This window comes from Rhinatrema bivittatum, chromosome 1, assembly GCF_901001135.1.
Source record: "Rhinatrema bivittatum chromosome 1, aRhiBiv1.1, whole genome shotgun sequence".
Taxonomy (NCBI): Eukaryota; Metazoa; Chordata; class Amphibia; order Gymnophiona; family Rhinatrematidae; genus Rhinatrema; species Rhinatrema bivittatum.
Genome location: NC_042615.1, coordinates 255,880,000 through 255,886,472, shown reverse-complemented (window position 1 = coordinate 255,886,472; position 6,473 = coordinate 255,880,000). Strand labels below are relative to the sequence as shown.

The window sequence follows — 6,473 nt, the reverse complement described above, 5'->3', positions numbered from 1 at the left end:
CCTGCCTCTACCGCAGGGGTCAGGGTAGGCGGTAAGTTTGCAAGTTAAACGCGCGACAAAACAGCAGGGAAAGGTAGCGTTAGTCACAGCGCGGGTTACGGGATGCTAGGGGAATAGCTAATTGGCTCGTTTGCATGCAATATCGAGCTAATTCGCTGGTTTGCATGCAATATACATGCCGCGGGCGGAAGGGGTTGCCCGGGGAATTTAGGACGCGGTAGAACTAGGTTAAAGGGGATTCGGGATCGCAGGAAGGGCTAACGCGGCCGGAACGTGAGTTAGAAGCGGCTTAGGAGCAGGGTAAACACGGCCGCACTTTACAGGATAGGCCTGTATGCCTTTTGATTTCTAAGGCCAGCGGTAGTAATGGACGAGCTCTGTAGTCAGCAGCATGCTCACCTCCGCCAGAGGCGTTTCTTTAAGAGAGGGAGGAACAGGGAACACAGCCCCCATTTTTATTTTCCAGCCAATGGGAGTCGGAAGCACCATCCGGGAGGCGGGGGGAGGGGGGACTAAAGGAGCGTGTCGAACCTTTCCACGCCCCTTTCCTCCCACCGCTGAAAATGATTGGTGAGGCATCGCCTTGTGGGCGGGGAGAGATGCAGGCTCCCGGTCCGCCCCGCCGCTCTGATTGGCTGGTGTACCGGCCGATTCGGCGAGTGCTGCGGGGGGAGACACGGGGCAGCCGTGGTGGTGGTGGTGGTGGTGTGGCTCGCGCTTGAAGCGGAGCGGGAGCTGGGACGATTTTTAGTGCCTTGATGGCTGCGGCGAGCGAGGCGGTAGGGTTGCAGGGCTCCGGAAGTCCCGTCGGGGGCTTGGCGGTGGGTGCCACGCCGCCCCATCCTGACAGGTAAAGCCCGAGTGCCGTCAGACTTCGAATCTGAAAACTAAACTGCGAAAACTATCCCGAGCATCTAAGTAAATTATACTACCCCCCCCCCCCCCCACCCCCAAAAAAAAAATCAAGGAGAGTGAGCGGAATACTTTTGTATGGTCATGGAAAGACATTTTACATATGGACCTGACTTTTTTTTCACGGTCGCCTTGGGCGCTCAACATTCAGGTTGCAAGGTACTTGGTGCTTCTGCGATCCTGTATGAAACATAGTTACCCTCAGAGCCACATAGCTGTCTCTCGATAACTGACTACAGTGTGTACCGGGGGTGCACCGAGTGCCCCAGGAGCGAATCCAACGGCATGTCACAGTTACCTACAGATGTGCGTCGGAAAAGGTCTGCTGAGAGAGGAAACTAAAGGGAGCGATCGTGCAGTTTGTAAGAGCATTTGCCACTTTTGTTTTCATTATAGCTAAAAGGGGTATTGCGTGATACTTTCCTTTCACAGGAATTGCAAAAGAGGTTCCGGAAGGCTTTTGCATAGCCAGTTTGGGAAATGAATGAACATTTTAATTTCACTTTATTTTTCTGGGGAATTTTGTTTTTGTTATTAGTTTAACATATAAATCTCAGGCATTCCATAAAAAGGGTAGGTGGGTTATTCGTGTTTAATCTTTTCTAGCAGTTGGCAAAGGTTAGTCTTCTGTTTAAAAGGATAGTTGCTTTTTGTTTTTTTAAAGAAATACATGATAGGGAGTTGCGATTGTTACATTTTGGTTTGAGGTTTTTTGACATTTTGTTTTGGATTTATCACTTTTCATGTTGAACGGGTTCTTTTTGTATGTTTTTTACATGTGCTTTCTGTGTACTCGTTTAATATTTATTACAAGTAAATGTAATTGTGGAAACACTGTTGCAACCAGTTTCATATCCCTGCATGAAAAGCATGTAGTCTCTGAATCAGCAGATATGAGATTTCCTGAGCTGTTTTGGGTTGGTTGCCTTACTTAAGGTAATAGATGTAAACGTTTTATGAGTCAAGGCCACTAGAGAAATTTCAGGTGAAATGACATTTTAAGAGCAAAGCATTTCCAATGCAGGTTTTGGCTTTTACCTGTGTAATGGTTTATTAATTTGGTTTTTTTTTTCTGAATAAATAAAAATTATTTGGTGGGTACTGATGTGTGGTATGTGCACTTTTTGCCTATGTGATGGACTAGATGCAGTCATGGTCCCTAGTTTTCTGCTGCAGCTTGCCAGTAAATTCTGCAGCAAGGCGTATTGAACTCTGAGGTGAAAACTGTACAAGTCTGCAATGATGGTGCAATGTGAAAGCCTAGCATTGCCATTGAAATGGTGAGAAGTCACTAAATAGAAGGAAAATGTGTGTTAGAGTTCTAAAAGCAAAGCCTTGAACCTTCCAGGTGTGTTGCCACAATAAGCCACTGCATGTGTAATTAAAGCATTATTCTGCATCATGACATCTATTCCCCCCTCCCCATCCCCATTGCTGCTTCTCATCTACTTCCTGCCACCACCACTGTTACATCTCCATCATCCCCATTCAATGTCACACCTCCACAAATCCTCTCCATCGCTTCCGCTCATAACACATCCCCTCCCACGCCTTCATGCTCATTACCCCATCTTCTTTCTTACCAGGACTCTGGAACCCTTCCTTCCTGCTCCTGGCAGCTCACCACCTTTTCCTAGCTATGCTGTTGCTTGGCTTCCACAGTTGTCAGTTTCTGTAGCTGTGGGCCAGCAATTTTTGTGCAATATCATTAAGGGAGCATGACCTAAAAGTTTTTGAAATGTTAAGTGCGAGCCAGGGGAAATATTTTTTTCTTCCTTACATCTCACCTTTAAAAAAAAAAAAAAGCTTTTTTTTTTTCTTATTTTCCTTTTGTTTTTTTAAATGTCTTTCTGCTTTTTTAAAAATTATTTTACTACTTTCTCCTACCTCCAGTCTCTTCTTCTCTATGCCTTAGTCTAGTCTCTATTGCTCTGTGCAGGGGGCTGCGTTGAGCCCTAGCAAATATTATCTAATGTCAAATTTTAGGTGCCCTAGAGTCTATGATTCTTCCACCTTCTACTCTGTGTCTTACCTCAGGTGTACAGGTAGGGACAGAAAGTTACATGATGTACTATTCAGATGCACCCGTCCAAGAAAAGCATACTGTCGTGACCTAGCCACAATCGTTCAGTGTTACATTCATCAAAAGTATTTTAATATTTCTTAAACATTGCTGAATTTGTAAGTCCTGTTTATCATTTTATCTGCTTTCTTTCAGTACTTACATGCCCCAATATTTTCAGACTCAGAACTACTTTTTTAAATATAATCATGGCTGGTGTGCCTGCTTCATGTATTTATAGCAATGCCAAAATTGTCTGAGGCCATTTTTGAAAATACTGGCTTTTTTTTTTTAAGAGACCATTGATTTTATACTGACTTGCCCCCCTCTTTATTAATCAAAAATAGTGATTTTTTTTTTTTTAGCCTACGGAGGACATGGGTGTGTGTCCTGAAAGATAGGTTCTATTAGTTCTAGCTAAAATTTCTTCTTTTAATATGAAAACCATAAAAATGAGATTTTCCAGCAATAGGCTACTTTCAAGGCTACAGAATGGCAGAACATGCTTGGCATGGATATGATTTAACTTATTTCCATAGTTTTATAGTGATTTCATTTTTTCTGTGTGCAGCACATTTAGGATTTTTCTTTCTCTGGCTCTTTTAGTAGATGGTTTGATTTGCTAAAATGTGAGAGAGGGTTGCATAGATAAAGCTGTCATTCCTATGGCTATTGCTGCTTGCTGCATGCACTCTTTGCCAGAACTGTATAGTACCTGGAGCAGGACTGCATGAAATGCTTGGTGCAATGGCCGTTCGGCTTTTCGACATGATGATTTTGGTATGTGTGCAGAAGCAGAAGTGGTGCTGGGCAGAAGGGGAGGAAAGGTTGAATGAGAGACAATGACTGCTGGAGGAGGAAAGGCTGAGAGTGCCAGCAGATGGAGGAAGAAGGGGAAGGGAAGCTGAGTGAGAGGATGCACTGATGGTGGGTGGGAGGAAAGAGGTTGAAAAAGTAAGTGCTGGAGGCGGGAAGACAAAAAGAGCGTGGGGAGGAGTAGAAGGTAGAGAAAGCTGAGAGAGCACTCGAGGTCAGCAGAGGAGGTGTGGAAAGACCGATCATAGAAGATGGGCTACAAGAGGAGATGGGAGGAAGGCAGAGGTGGAAGCTGAGGGGGTGTGTGAAATATTAGTGTGTTTAGAAAGGTGTTTTGTGTGCTTGTTTCCTGTCTTCTTTACGTCCATTTCTGGGTGTCAAGGGTTAGGCAATCACAGCCCCACCACATCGCCACTAACCTTTTCTTGGCAGACTACTGCTTAAGTTTGCCATTGCCTTATGCAGCTCACAGCACCCGGTTTTCCGTGGGGGGAGTGTGTGTGTGTGTGTGTCCACCTTCCAGGCACCAGCCAGGCCTGATCTCGTGAGTTCTGAGGCATGGAGACAGCTGAGGGAAAAGGAAGTTTACGGGTGGATGGAGGGGTAAGGTGAGAAACTGAAAGAATCAACACGAGGGAAAGCAAGATGACAGAGGAAGAAATGGAAAAATGCCAGATTTGGAAGAGGAGGCAGAAGGAGAGATTGAAGAGTTTAACAAGGACAACAGATGATGCAAAGGGTTTTTGTTTTTTTTAATTTCTTGCTGTTCTGGCAGTTTCTTCCTGCCCCTTTTGGGATTTCAGCTCAACCAAAACCAGCTTGTATTGGGTTACACCCCAGGATGTTTCCCAAACTTGGCCTAACCCAGTCCTTTCAGCGACAGGCCTACGTCGCGAGCCACAAACCATGGCGGCGCCTGATATCAGCTAATGTGGACTCTGTGGTCATTAGGTGTTGCTGTTGTGCAATGACGGGGCCTCCCTCCTGCTATGGAGGATGTGAATGCTTCCTCTGCAGCTGATCTGGAACTGAACTCAGACTCTCTGCTTGGTAGTAGACAGTTCTTGTTACTGAGCCACCAGGCTGGCTCCAGGTATTTTTTATTTTATTTTATTTTTTGAAAGGATGAAGTCTTATGAGATCACCTTGACTGTGTTTCTTCCTCCCCACCCCCCAATAATGTTTGTTCAGTGCCCTAATATGGGTATTTTTGTATGGATCTACATGTATATGAGTTGAGTATACTTTTTAGTTAGGCGGTTTTCTTAATTAGATCTTATTCACAGGTTGAATTTACTTTTAGTTGGCTGGTGGTCGTCATTAAGTGTCTGATTTCAATAGCTTTTATTTGGTCTTTATCCTATATGTTTGTTTGCTTGTATTGATTTCTTTTTAAGACTCTCCAATTTTATTCCTAGGTTTATAATGTTTGATTTTACTGTTTCTTATTTTCATATTGACCTGTTTTATTTAATGTTTTGAAATTTTTAATATTAGTGTCACTTGTGAGCTGCTTAGAATATAGGATAATGAGGCATATTAACCTATTTTTATCCTCCAATTTTCTCCCATTTTTGTTCATTATCATAAACACTGAGAAGTTCCTGAGAAAGACAAAATAAAAACTGAAAAGAAAGGTCCATATGTATATTGCATATCTTCTCCAAACATAGAACAGAGCCACGGTAGAACTTCCATGAACACGGCAGTAATTCAGATGCATACACCTGAGATTCAGAAATACACAGTATGGAGGACAACAAGAGAAATGAATCACAGAAGCAGCATCCCACAGGATTCACAGGATCCAGCAATGCCCACTACAGAGGGTATCGGGAGGTGGACTGAACACAGAGATCGTGAACTGAATGACACACAAGAAACGCTGAGTATCCTATGTGGGAACCTGCCTTAAAGTAGAACTGAGACCTACTGTAAATTGGTAGGTAGCAAACTTATTGATAAACACATGCACCCTTCTTTACTGTTAATATTTGACAAACGAGATTCTTGTAATTCAAAGCCTGTCCTGTGGGAGGAACAATGACAATTTTAACTTCCTTCTCCTTTAATGGGAACTGAGTCACAAGTCCCTCTTACCATTTCAGAGGAAATAGGAGAAAGTATAACAGAGAAAGTGTCAGGAAACAGATATCAAACTTGTCCGCTAAAGCTATTTTATGCAGCTTTTAAAATGTATTTAAAGGTGGTTTGTATTTATTGCACAAGCATCTTAGCCCATGAGCCACGTGTGCTCTCCCGCCTATGCCCCAGTTATGTCCCTTAGTCACACCTTGCACACTCGCTTTAATATCTGGACCTATCCTGTACCCATACACTCACACGTCTGCTCTCGGACCCTGCTGTACCTACTCCTTTGTTATACCATTGCCATTGGTGAGAGATTCAGCTAATGTATAGGTTCTGCGTAGGGATCTGTAGCAGTCCAGCTGGCTCCGATTTACATTTTGCATCTCCCAACAGAAGGTTACTTCCGGGATAATTCTGTGCACAATATTTAAATACTGAAAATGTTGTTTGTCAGGAGGAAATGACATCATCGGGCACGATGGCTGCTTAAGAGAGAGAGAACCCGAATCTGCATTCATCCTCCGAATTTAGAGATAACCCCCCCCCCCCCCCCGAGTGCTTAGCGATCACCTCTTGGTGCAGTCTAACAGCG

General features: G+C 43.8%; 1 protein-coding gene across 1 annotated transcript in view; it reads left to right on the top strand.

Annotated features, from left to right (window-relative positions):
• Nucleotides 1-671: 671 nt before the first annotated feature.
• LOC115087124 (5-hydroxytryptamine receptor 7-like) overlaps nucleotides 672-6,473 on the top strand; it is an 80,028-nt gene continuing 74,226 nt past the window's right edge. Inside the window, 1 exon segment of the mRNA XM_029593887.1 lies at nucleotides 672-850. The gene's annotated coding sequence lies outside the window, so the exon portion shown is untranslated.